Consider the following 12710-nt stretch of genomic DNA (forward strand, 5'->3'; position numbering starts at 1 on the left):
GTCTGGGTGTTTTTATATTAATCCTAAATGTAGTTTCATGCTAGCTGATGCTTAATATGGTTCACGTGGATAGTAATCACACATGTGCAATTGATAGAACAGAAGACTCTATTGTTAGGATTATTAAGATTCTCAGTTTTAAGCCAAGTTTTGCCTCGTCCAGGTAAATAAGCTTGTGTGTTTAGCTAAAGGTAAGAATTTATTATATGCTCCAAATCTAATGTGCAAACCAGTCTAATCACAACCATCTTTCAGCAGCATTTAGTTAAAAGACATCTTCAGTGCCTTTGCTCTGGAAAACTATGTAATCCTACACTGAGATTTAATAATAACAAAAAGTCCCCACAACCCCCCTGCCCAGCTGCTCCTCATAGCACTCCGGCCCTGCAGGGCAATTCAAACACTCCGCTGCTTAGAGCAGCAATAGCTTTTTCAGCTCAGCCTCTGATACAGTTAGTATTTAAATAATCTTCACATTCCTGATCGTATAACAGTTTTGTCTTTTTGATTACTTTATGCTATTGTAGAGCGATATCTTTAATACGTAATAAATCCTGTGCATGCTACCAGAGCAAGCAATCTGAGGCAATTAAAAGTTGATCATTAAATGCATGGCGAACTTTGTTCACAAAATACAGGTACCTCATTCTTTGGGTCCAATAACTGCATTTCATTCTTGTCTTCTTTTAATCCATTGTTTTTAATTGTGCTGTCTTGCCCTTCTTACAGTGATGTCAAATGGTAGTTGAGGGCTGTGCAGAAAGAGTGGCAACCTCCTAACAGTGACGATCTGCTGATCCTGGCAGTGATTCAGAGACATGAATGCCCCAGGCCTGTTCCTCTACAGCATGACTACTTTTTTCACACACTGACATCTAAATATTCTGTACAGCCTCCTGTAGCTATGCTCTTAAACACAGTTCCTGACGTCAGGTATTCTTTCTGAGTGTGTCGAGTTGAAAAAGTCACTAAAATTAGGATGCTTGGTTGTGATACCAAACTGACCATTTCATTATGTGGTAATTTATGTGGTACTATAAATTAGGACACTTGGTTGTGATACCAAATTGACTATTTCATTATGTGGTACTTTATGAAAGTAAGCTCTAACAATGGAGTATATAATTTTTTTACAGTATATATTGTTGCTGGTAGCAATTTCTGTGATTACTGTATACATTATCCCACATACAAAACATTCCCTTTTAAAAATCATTTCTTCCATTGATTTTTGAGCTGAGGGGACAATAAATAAAAGGGAAATATAACCAGATTTCCTGTTGCATTCTGGATGCTTTAATGAGCAATGAAGAGTTAAATGACCTTGAAATGTAAAGCTGTTAATTCAGGACAGTCTATGTTTGTGTTCTAGAACCGCTTGGTGTTACCAGTGCTAAAAGAATCTCTGAGAAATTAAAAATATTCGACCAAAGAAAACCTATATTTTCCTGTCATGCCCTTTAATTTTTTTTTTAATTTGTTTTTTTACTTATGAGCATTATGAAGATGTGAAGCAACTTTCCATTTCTTGCCTTGGTTACCTTTGTCATTCCTTGCTTCCTAGCTTTGGACCACCATGCTAGTGGTATCTTCTCTTTCCCTCTTGAGTTGCTTCAGTCTTTGCTTACAAATGTCATAATTGCTGAGAGGGACTTCGTATGACTCCTGTTATTTATTTTGATCTGTTTTAAACGACTTTCACCTTTTGCTTTCTTATCTATTCTATTGTGTCTATATGTTACATTGTAATCTTTTTGAGATGGAGAATCGTTTTCATTCAAACAGCTTGCAAAGTTATGGGACAGCTTAATGGTTCTTATTTTGTGGTATATATGCTGGTGTTTAACCTAAACGCGTGAAAATAATCTTAGCAAAGCCTATGTCTAACATGTTTAAAACTGAATGAATACAAAAATTGTGAGATGAGGGATTGAACTCTCACTGATGGAGGGTAATACTGAATTAATTGTACATTGATGTAATGATTAAGCAGCTGAACTAATTGTGCATTGATGCAAAACCACAACATATTAATTCTTTCAGCAACAAAAATGGTACTGAAAGAAGCACAAAGCATGTGTGCAAGTTGTAAATTTATTATTGTCATTTCACTGATGTTCTTAGGAAGAAAGACAGAATTGGCCTCTACTGGCCAAGGAATCAGATTGGCCATACAGGGATGCATCTAGCAGAGCGCTTGGGCTGGGGAGAATCATAATTAGTCAATATCTCTACAGGTTTTTGAGCATTTATGAAGATCTTAGGCAAATGCTTTCAATAGTATGCTTCAAAATCAACTTTATAAAGTGTGTTCACTTTACAAGTGAGCATTAATTGAAATTAGAAGTCTGCCATAAATTTCCAAATTCAGAGATTTTCTTGCCTGATGAACTTTGTTTTTAGCAGATGAAATTAACAGGAATTTCTCAACAGCTAATTGTGACATTTAAAATTATATTTTCACCTGCAGTTGCACAGGATGAATAAACATTTTTTTCACTTTTCCCTTCTCTCCCACTTTGTTGTGTTTTATTAGCTTCTTTGGCTTCCAGGATGCCTAGTGTTCAGAAGGAGTATTGAATTTGAAAATTACATCAATATCTGCAACTATCTAGAAGCTATGAAATTCCTCGTTATCCTCAGGAAGTCTGTCCTGAAAACTGCAAGTGTGAAAAGAGTGATTTGGTTCAGTATATTTGCTAAACCACCTGCTATAATTAAAAGAAGCTTAAGCTTTGATCCCTAGACTATGTTTGATTAAAGCAATTAAAATAGAAAACTATGTGAGAGGAGGTCATATAAAGAAGTTATATACTGTATGAAAGGAAGGATTTGTAACGCTATCATGAGCAAGGTTTAGTTTTGTAATAACCAAGGCAATACCAACGTTTAGTGGTTTGTATTTCATTATCTCTCTGTTTCATCTCAATTTGCTTGTGCCAACCTTGGCAGAGTTCTGCAGCTATATAACAGAAAGAAGTGATTTTCTTTCTTTTTGTCTACAAGCTTGATAAAAAGATGCTACTCTGGTGGATAAATTAGTTTGCCAGCAGTCCCACAGTGAGCATGTATCTTTCATGAACATTGTAAACATCAAAGTCCAAGTAGTAACATTGCCCTGCTCTCCAGTTGGTCTTGTGTTTCACTGTATTTAGCGGTTATTTGCATAAAATAATGATACAGGAGGAAAAGTTTGGATTAGATAGGAGATATTTTTAACTTGGTTATTGGTTATGAAATGGGAAACAATGCACTGAAAAAATATTTTTAATCAAGTTGTTGTTATAGAGAACTTCAGGGTGGTTCCTTTTTTATAAAAGCATAGCACAAAGGAACTTAATTTTGAAATTTCAAATTTAGTTTTTGAAAGTTGTGTAATACCTCTTTGGTCATTTACAAGGAACTTAAGTTTACACAGATTGATTATCATAGCAGTAAATATTTTCTTTTTTCTTAAATTGGTTGTCTACCCTAATACATGTGAATACTAACCTGCACAACTTCTAAATATTCAAAATATCTTCACGTATACAATGTTTGTTTCAACAGAATTTGAAATTGAAAGAGGCTTTTTTCTGTTTCAGCATGTTTGCAAAAGAAAAAAAGAACCCTAAAATATCTCTGTGAACAATATTTTTAACTCTTGTAACTTTCAGTTATTAAGTTAAGCACACATTTAAAGCACAGATCGAAGCACCGACCTAAATGAAGGATAAAAGTAGGTGCCAATAGGCAGAACTTAGGAACTTGGCACGTGCTCTAGAGTGAGGCAAACACACTCAAACTGCAGCAATACAGGGTCTCATGGATCTGGCTACATCTTTAGCTTTGAAATCAGCGGTATGTAGTAACAGTTTCCACAGATGTTAAACACAGACTTTCAAATATTTGGAAGCAATGCTAGCCCATTTTATAGTCAGATGAGGTCTGTGATTTATAAATAAACTCTTAGGACAACTAGAGTATACTCCTTTTTGCTAACAAATAGTGAAGTAAGGGCTGGTTTTTCTGAAACATTGGGAGGTTAAAGCTATTTTTTGAAGGTATCTGATGATCAGAAGGTTTATAAAGATATAAAATTACTTTCTTTCAAAACCTGCAGATAAATCCTAAAATATTCATATGACATAAAAATCTAAATACATTATGAACTACTGTAAATGTGCATTGCTGATCATCATTGGTTTAAAACTGGGTTACTGGGAAACTGGGAAACGTTTCTATACATAAAACATCTATCACCAAAGTACCAATTACTACTGGTTTTTTATTTCTTAGCAACTAAATGTTACAGTCCAAAAATAGAGGATTAACAACAGAATGCAGACAAAAATGTTACCTTTTGGTACAGGATGTGCTTTGAGCTGTGTGAAAAAAAGCATATTCTATAAGAAGTACTAGATGCACTGATTAGTTTTCCTATTAATTCCTGTATTAATAGCTTAAATTAACTGCATACTTACCCAGAACTTCTGTTTTATACTGTCTTGTAGTTTTAGTGTTTCAGTAATCCTGTTGTTCTTTCATGTATTTTCTTATACGGAAATAGTAAATGAAACAGAAAGCCTCTCCTATAAGAGAAAATATCTTCTTAAAATTTATAATTGCACTTATCAGCATACATTTATCATTAGATTATGCTTTGGGTAGGTATGCCATGCTGCTCTGTTTAGTAGGCCATAACTTTTTTTTTAACTATCTTATTGCCTTGCATTCTTCTATGCAATATAATTTAATATCAAAGACAACAGCTTTTGAGTTTCTTTGCAGAAATCCCCAATTCTATTAAAAAAATGTGGTTTGGGAGATGGGTTATTAGTCAGCTTGTATCTGATGTGATCGCTCATACCATTAAGAAATTACTATAAAATGTGTATTTGACGACTCTCCTACTCTGTACAGACTCAGTTGCATGTGTAGAAAATGTACCATCTATAACGTGCAGAATAGGGCCAAAAATTTGTGTGTACTTTCAGTGCTGAGTCACGAAGAACTATGGAACCTGATCTTATCCTGAATCCTTTAGCTAGCCGAGCATGTGGGTAGCTCCTTCCAGCAACCCTCGGCCAGGCATGGGATTTTTCCCTCAGTTTTGCCTAAATAAAGTTTTTTCTCTTACTTAGCGCAATGGCACGGTATGTTTTTTTACAAACATTGTGTAAAAGTACTAGAGGCATGTTATTTATGAAAGCTGCAAGTATATAGCCAACTGGTAACTTGTATCGGTAATGATGGTAAACATCACTAAAAGGCCAACTATAACAGGAGTCAACTGAATAATTGGTTTTGTGTGCAAACAGTTCTGCTACAGATCGTGTACGTTGTAGACTGCAGAAAGTTTGAAAGCTGTGTTAGTGAATATAAATAATAACAGCGGCAGAAAGGCTGACAGGTGTTTTTAAAGATGTCTGACATGTTGACAGTGACAGAAAATAGTAATACTGGACCAGTGCTTTACCCTGTAGCCAAAAAAAACAATCATTAAAAAACCTGGACAGTGTCAAAGGCAGCAGACAATCACAGAATCACAGAATCATGGAATGGTAGGGGTTGGAAGAGACCTCTGTGGATCACCCAGTCCAACCCCCCTGCTAAAGCAGGGTCACCTACAGCAGGCTGCACAGGACCTTGTCCAGGCGAGCCTTGAATATCTCCAGAGAAGGAGACTCCACAACCTCCCTGGGCAGCCTGTTCCAGGGCTCCGTCACCCTCAGAGGGAAGAAGTTCTTCCTCATGTTCAGCTGGAACTTCCTATGTTTCAGTTTGTGCCCATTGCCCCTTGTCCTGTCGCTGGGCACCACTGAAAAGAGTCTGGCCCCATCCTCCTGACACCCACCCTTGAGATATTTATAAGCATTTATTAGGTCCCCTCTCAGCCTTCTCTTCTTCAGGCTGAACAAGCCCAGCTTCCTCAGCCTTTCCTCACAAAAGAGATGCTCCAGTCCCCTCATCATCTTCGTAGCCCTTCTCTGGACTCTTCAGTAGCTCCTCATCCTTCTTGAACTGGGGAGCCCAGAACTGGACACAGTCCTCCAGATGGGGCCTCACTAGGGCAGAGTAGAGGGGGAGGAGAACCTCCCTCGACCTGCTTGGCCACACTCTTCTTGATGCACCCCAGGATACCATTGGCCTTCTTGGCAGCCAGGGCACCTTGCTGGCTCATGGTCAACTTGTCATCCACCAGCACTCCCAGGTCCCTCTCTGCAGAGCTGCTTTCCAGCACGTACGCATCGAGTCTGTACTGGTACATGGGCTTATTCCTCCCCAGGTGCAGGACCCTGCACTTGCCCTTGTTGAACCTCATCAGGTTCCTGTCTGCCCAGCTCTCCAGCCTGTCCAGGTCTTGTTGAATGGTAGCACAGCCTTCCTGTGTATTCACCACTCCTCCTAGCTTTATGTCATCAGCAAATTTGCTGAGGGTACCCTCTGTCCCTTCATCTAGGTCACTGGTGAAGAAATAATAAATAAAAATAAATATAAATAATAAGTGATAAATAATAATTAATAAAGTGATTTGCATTGCAAATAACTCAGAAATATTTATAGCCATTTAAGTAGGTTTTATATAATTTTGTAATTTAAGAATTTCAGATGAATAGTGTGAGGAATATGCTTACAGGTCTTTTACTCAGAAATAAATCACAAATGGCAGTAAAGTCTGGTCTTACAAGTGAGTGTTATTTATTCTTGTTTACTGTTATCATTTTGTGATATGCATTTTTATTGCCTGTTTTGTGAAGAACAATCTTAAAACTTTTCTGCTCAAATACAATGCAGTGTTAATCTGAATGTACCCCAAAATATTAATGTTCTCTGTATTCAAACAATTACAGAATTTTGAAGGAGAAATTTTTAAAGTTTTATACGTTGAAACATGTTATACCAAATAAACTTTCAATAAGTTTCATCTGGCAGTGCTGTTAATTTTTTTTTTTTGGTAGAATGGAGAAGACTGTTAATCAGTCCAGCTATACTGACAACTAGTAGGTTTAATAATTTTACCAAGTTGGTGAGAATGTGGCACTTGGACTTGAAAAGTGGAACAGAATTATTCAGGCTGGCAGGATAAGAACAACATCGTTTAAGTGTTTGGCTAAAAAGCTCTAAAACTGTGTTACTGTGAAGTATTTAATGCAATGTGCCTTAAGTATCTAGAGAAATAATTGCATTTGCACAAGGGTTTTTTTGCATAATTCTTTTGTGCCAGAGAATTGTGATTTGTGGCCACCAGATCTCATGAAAGACAATGGCCTCACCACCACCAATCCTGTCCACACTTGTGACACAGGGAGTGTCTTTGAAAAGCTACTTGTTTCCTGCTTAGTTTCTGAATTGTAGGTGGAATTGTGCTGAGAGTTGCCCCCCCCCAACTGCCACCACATACCCTCGTCCTGCTTAAAAATCAGTAGCACTGCATGGTCCCACATTTTCCACGGTTTTTTTTCCAGCCAGTCAATAAAATGGTCTTATAGTTTTTATAAGTATGCTGTTCTACATGCAGTGTACTGAGAAGGGTGACTTGTCTGAATATTAACTGTTTTGATCTATACGTATATTTGCATCTTCCTCTGTGTGGAAACACACATTGCTTAAGGAAGAAAAGAGAAACCTGATGGTTCTAAGATAAGCCTAATTACAATGAATTTGGTGGTGGAAATAAGGAAAACTAATCCTTCTCCCCAAAAGCCACAAGGTGAAACTAAACATACGCACACACAGTGACACAGGCTTTCCAGAAAACAAAAAAGAAAATAACTGAGCATAGAAGGATTCTGTCTACGGTATTTTTCACTTGCAGAGACTTAGTAAATTATGTCGTTTACTCCAAAAATATGATAATAGAGTAAGCAAAGAATAGAGGACCTTAAAACACGTACATAAAAAAAAAAGAGCTTAAAAGTTTTGTGTCTTAAGTCAATATTCATGTAAATTTTTCTTTCGCCTATCACACAAAAATATTTCGTCCACATAATAGCATTTTTTTATGTGTTGAAATAGAGCAGTAACCAAGCAGAGCAGTCAGTGCACCTTTCCCATACAGAATTCCTGTCATTCAGAGTATGGCCTATTCTACTGTGCAAAGCAATGGAGTAAAGAGTCAGAAAGTACCTTTCCTTTTTCTGCCAGAAGCGCTGGGGCTAAGCCAGAGCTGTTGCTTCTTTTGCAGCTGAGTGGATGTGACCAATAAAAGCAGGGGACCAGTAGGAGGAACAGCAATAGGAGCGCTTTCCTCCTATTCCAGAAATAGGAGCATGGTATGGCTTCTGAATCATAGCTAGAAACCATGTTTCTGGCTCAATTTCAGAAGTGCCTTCAGTGTTGAATTCTGAACCTGGGCTTCTTTTACTATAATTTGCATAGAAAATAAAACTAGCGGAAGAAGTGTACTGGTATTTTCCGGAGTAGTAAGAATACTAAGGATTATTACAAAATAATATGTGTTGGTTTGATACTGGTTGGTCCATTCTTAACTGAATACAGACTGTGTAGAGTGAGATAGCAGAATGCTTGGATGATACGGTTTCCTTATAGGGAAAAATAGAACAATATGTGCAAAGCCTGTTCTGAGAGCACAGATTGTGTCTCTGTAGATGGGTGTCCTGAACATCCTGTATAAATTGTGATGATAATCTGTTGGAAATGGCATGGTTTTTCCCTTGATGGATATTACCAGTCTCTCTATGCAGCATTGCTGAAGCTTTCCAATCCCTATCTGGGAGGAGAGTGTAAGTAATTTGCTGATTTCATTGTACATTTCAAATATATTCCTTGCAGTAGTCTCAGATCTAGCTCATGCTGCCTCCTTCTCCTTGATTTGGTACACGCTGGACCAAGTAGAGGACAGTACCACTTCCTGGTATTTAGTAAAAGGAGATGTTTGGTCTGGAACCTTTTAGTGCTGTCTTGACTAGCTTTTAGTACCATGTATAACTTCAAACATCTCAGCACAGCTTTTATTGTCTGAAAGTCTGAAATAGCTATAAGAACGTAAATATAGCCCTCTACATCAGCAGATAAGCCTATTCTAATTAGATATCCTTCAAGAGATGGAAATACTGCGTATCAGCACTTAAAAATATTTTTTTTCGTTTTAAGAAAGATACAGTCTAGAGAATGATATAGTTGCATAGGAACAATTTATTAGATTTGGGGAAAAATAAGTAAATTGAATTAGCGTAATTACTAACTAGCACAGTGTTCATTTTTTTTTATACAAAGCACTTTGTCCTCACAGTCTTTTTGGATGATGTTCATAAGTTTGTAAGGCAAGAGGATCTGTTCCTTGCCTGTTATTCACGTAGCATTTACTTATACGGTCTTCATTATCAACAGCGTCAGCTGATTATGTTGAGAGGTGGGTGATCTACTCGAAAATTTCTTCTTTTTCTTACATCTGTCTTAAGGCAAGCAAAAAAGCAGGTGAAGACAGACAATACAAAATACTTGGCATGTTGAACTGTCCTGTGGTTGAAGGCAAGCAATAAAATGCATGGTGTGAGTCATTTTAAATATGTTGAGATGTGAATAAATTTTTCTGTTGAAGAATGTATAAGCCTATAGATTTGTCTGTTTTGGGGTAATTACTGTGACAGAAGCATTAATGTAAATATTCCAATTTTACCTTTATTCATAGGTTGTAGTTTTATCTTGAATGGAGTAGTGTTAATATACATACAATATTTTTAGTACTAAATTTATTAGTAGTGATTTTAGTAAACAAATTTTATTTCATCTCATCTCTTCCTGTCTAGTTCAATATTTAGTTGGCAGTTATGCTTAACATAGCATTTATGGATGACTATGAGGCTAGGATTGTTTTGAAATGACAGCTGACATAATTCAGTTCATATTGTGATTCAGTCAGATGTGTACACAAATGAGAAAGATATGGATTCAGTATTTCCACTGAAAGAATTAGAGTTACTGATTCATGGAAATTTGAGTGATCTGTTTATATTTTTTCACTAGGAGGAATTATACAGCTTCACATGACTAAGAGTGCTTGTTCCTACGAAATGTGTTATTTCTAGTGATAGGTCTAACAAAGTATGAGTTGATTTTTTTTTTTAAATAAAGTTGCATGCATGGTGATGGCACAGTGTGAGGAATGACTTTGTCTACACCGTCAGCCATAATAGTATTGGTGCTGAGCAAAGCCAGTATGGTGAGGACATGCCAATGGCTCTGAAAATGCATTGAGGGTGTGATTACATGTAGAGATATGCTTGTGCTATAAGCCTAACTGAGGTGTAAGGGAAGCTGCTTGGTCTGGATTCCTATGCTTGTCTCCTTTAGCAAGTAGTGTGGCAGAGTAAAAGTTAATCTCTGGAGCAAAAGAGGAGGATCTGATATCTGTGTCATCCATCTGTGGGGGGCAGGTGTGTTATTTTGGAATAGCTCGAGTCATGTCACATTGACTGAACGTCCATGAATGGATGGAAAGCGTTAGGTCACTCTCAGAGAGCATCATTCAATTTCATTTCCTCCAGGAGTAATCCAGTTCAGCACTCTGAAAGCAATTCATAATACAAACCAAAGCAAGCTGAGACAATGGAGGAATTTGCTTCAGACCTCCTGATGCAAACTAAAACACTAATGTAGAATCATAGAATCATTAAGGTTGGAAAAGACCTCTAAGATCATCAAGTCCAACTGTCAACCCAACACCACCATGCCTGCTAAACCATGTTCTGAAGTGCCATATCTATATGTTTTTTGAACACCTCCAGGGATGGTGACTCCACCACTTCCCTGGGCAGCCTATTCCAATGCCCAACCACTCCTTCAGTAAAGAAATTTTTTCCTAATATCCAATCTAAACCTTCCCTGACACAACTTGATGCCATTTCTTCTTGTCCTATCACTAGTTACTTGGGAGAAGAGATCAGCGCCTGCCTCACTACAACCTCCTTTCAGGTAGTTTTAGAGAGCAATAAGGTCCCCCCCCTCAGCCTACTCTTCTCCAGACTAAACAATCCCAGTTCCTCAGCCGCTCCTCATAAGACTTGTTCTCTAGACCCCTCACCAGCCTCGTTGACCTCGCTCCGGCTCATCAATCTCCTTCTTGTAGTGAGGGGCCCAAAACTGAACATGGTACTGGAGGTGCAGCCTCACCAGTGCTGAGTACAGGGGCACGATCGTCTCCCTACTCCTGCTGGCCACACTATTCCTGATACAAGCCAGGATGTCGCTGGCCTCCTTGGCCACCTGGGCACACTGCTGGCTCATGTTCAGCTGGCTGTCAACCAGCACCCACAGGTCCTTTTCTTCCAGGTGTCTTTCCAGCCAATCCTCCCCAAGCCTGTAGCATTGCATGCGGTTTGTTGTGACTCAAGTGCAGGACCCAGCTCTTGGCCTTGTTGAGCCTCATACAGTTGGCCTTGGCAATTGATCCAGTCTGTCCAGATCCCTCTGCAGAGCCTTCCTACCCTCAAGCAGATCGACACTCCCATCCAACTTGGTGTCATCTGCAAAGTTACTAAGGGAGCACTCAATGCCCTCATCCAGATCATTAATAAAGATATTAAACAAGACTGGCCCCAAAAGACTTGATTTCTGTAATGTCAGGCGGTGTTAAACAGCATTTCAGAATAAGAGCCAAGTTCTGTGAGTCCCAAATCATGTTGTGGGAGAGCGTGTTCCTCTGAAAGAGTCCAGAAAGATAAGCCTCCCTGTGTTGAGCCATCTTTGCCTATAACTGTATATCAACTATATTGATAAAGACTATGTTGACTCTCTAATGTCGTACAGTCATTACAGATGAATCTTTTCAAGGCATGCCATTTGCCGTGTGTTTTATTATTTTCCTAGGCCTCAATTACTAAAATATTATGTGGAGAATATTATTATTAGGATGTTACATTTCTGAGCAAATAAAGAAGTATTAATGTACAGTTTTGATGAACCAAGGAAACACTTTTTTTTATGTAAAGTTATGGAAACCTCTTTTCATTACCATACTTTTATATTAGTAGTAGGCAGACAGAAAATTATTTCAGGTTAGTAACTGAGTCTGTTTCATATGGTTGGGAACCTGAATTCCAGATTGGCTCAGCAGACTCATTTAATGTATCTCATAAGGTTTGTAAACATGCATAGCCTCTATTGGCTTGAGGCCTTGGGTGGCTTGGCTAGCACTGTAATGAATAGTGGAGCACAAAGCTGAGTATCTGCTAAACTGTGTTTAGCAAAAGAACGAGAGTAGTAACTTCAAACTAAACACACACATACATACATCTGTTGCTTGAAGTAAAGCTGTCAGCATCAACCTTTGTGCTTTGAATAAAGTTCTGATGACAGTAGTGTGTATGTTCATCTCCTCACTCTTGGAACATTGTAGCTTGCTTGAGATGCTCTGTGGATTTTCAGCTGGTCCGTAAAAGAGACTAAAAGATTTTTAAATTTGAATAAACCAAAGGGTGATATTAAAACCAATGCTGGAATTGTCCATCAGCTTCCAGTTTAGTACCAGAAGAAACAATCCTCTTTCAGCAGATATAACAGTCACCATCATGTTTCTCACATACATAAAACTAACACAGCTCACATACAAATGTAGGTGAATGAAGAAAGAATGAGCAGTGTTGGAACAATCTCAGAGAGATGATCAGAAATAGTTTGTTGTTTGTTTGTTCATTTTTGGTTTTGTTTTTTTTTTTGAATTGCAGATAATGGTATAAAACTCAATGCATTTAACCACACTATTAATC

At 37.9% G+C, this 12710-nt stretch overlaps 1 protein-coding gene across 6 annotated transcripts in view; it reads left to right on the forward strand.

Annotated features, from left to right (window-relative positions):
- PPFIA2 (PPFI scaffold protein A2) overlaps positions 1–12710 on the forward strand; it is a 357310-nt gene that overhangs the window by 113622 nt on the left and 230978 nt on the right. The gene's annotated exons all lie outside the window — the stretch shown is intronic.

This window comes from Opisthocomus hoazin, chromosome 8, assembly GCF_030867145.1.
Source record: "Opisthocomus hoazin isolate bOpiHoa1 chromosome 8, bOpiHoa1.hap1, whole genome shotgun sequence".
NCBI lineage: Eukaryota > Metazoa > Chordata > Aves > Opisthocomiformes > Opisthocomidae > Opisthocomus > Opisthocomus hoazin.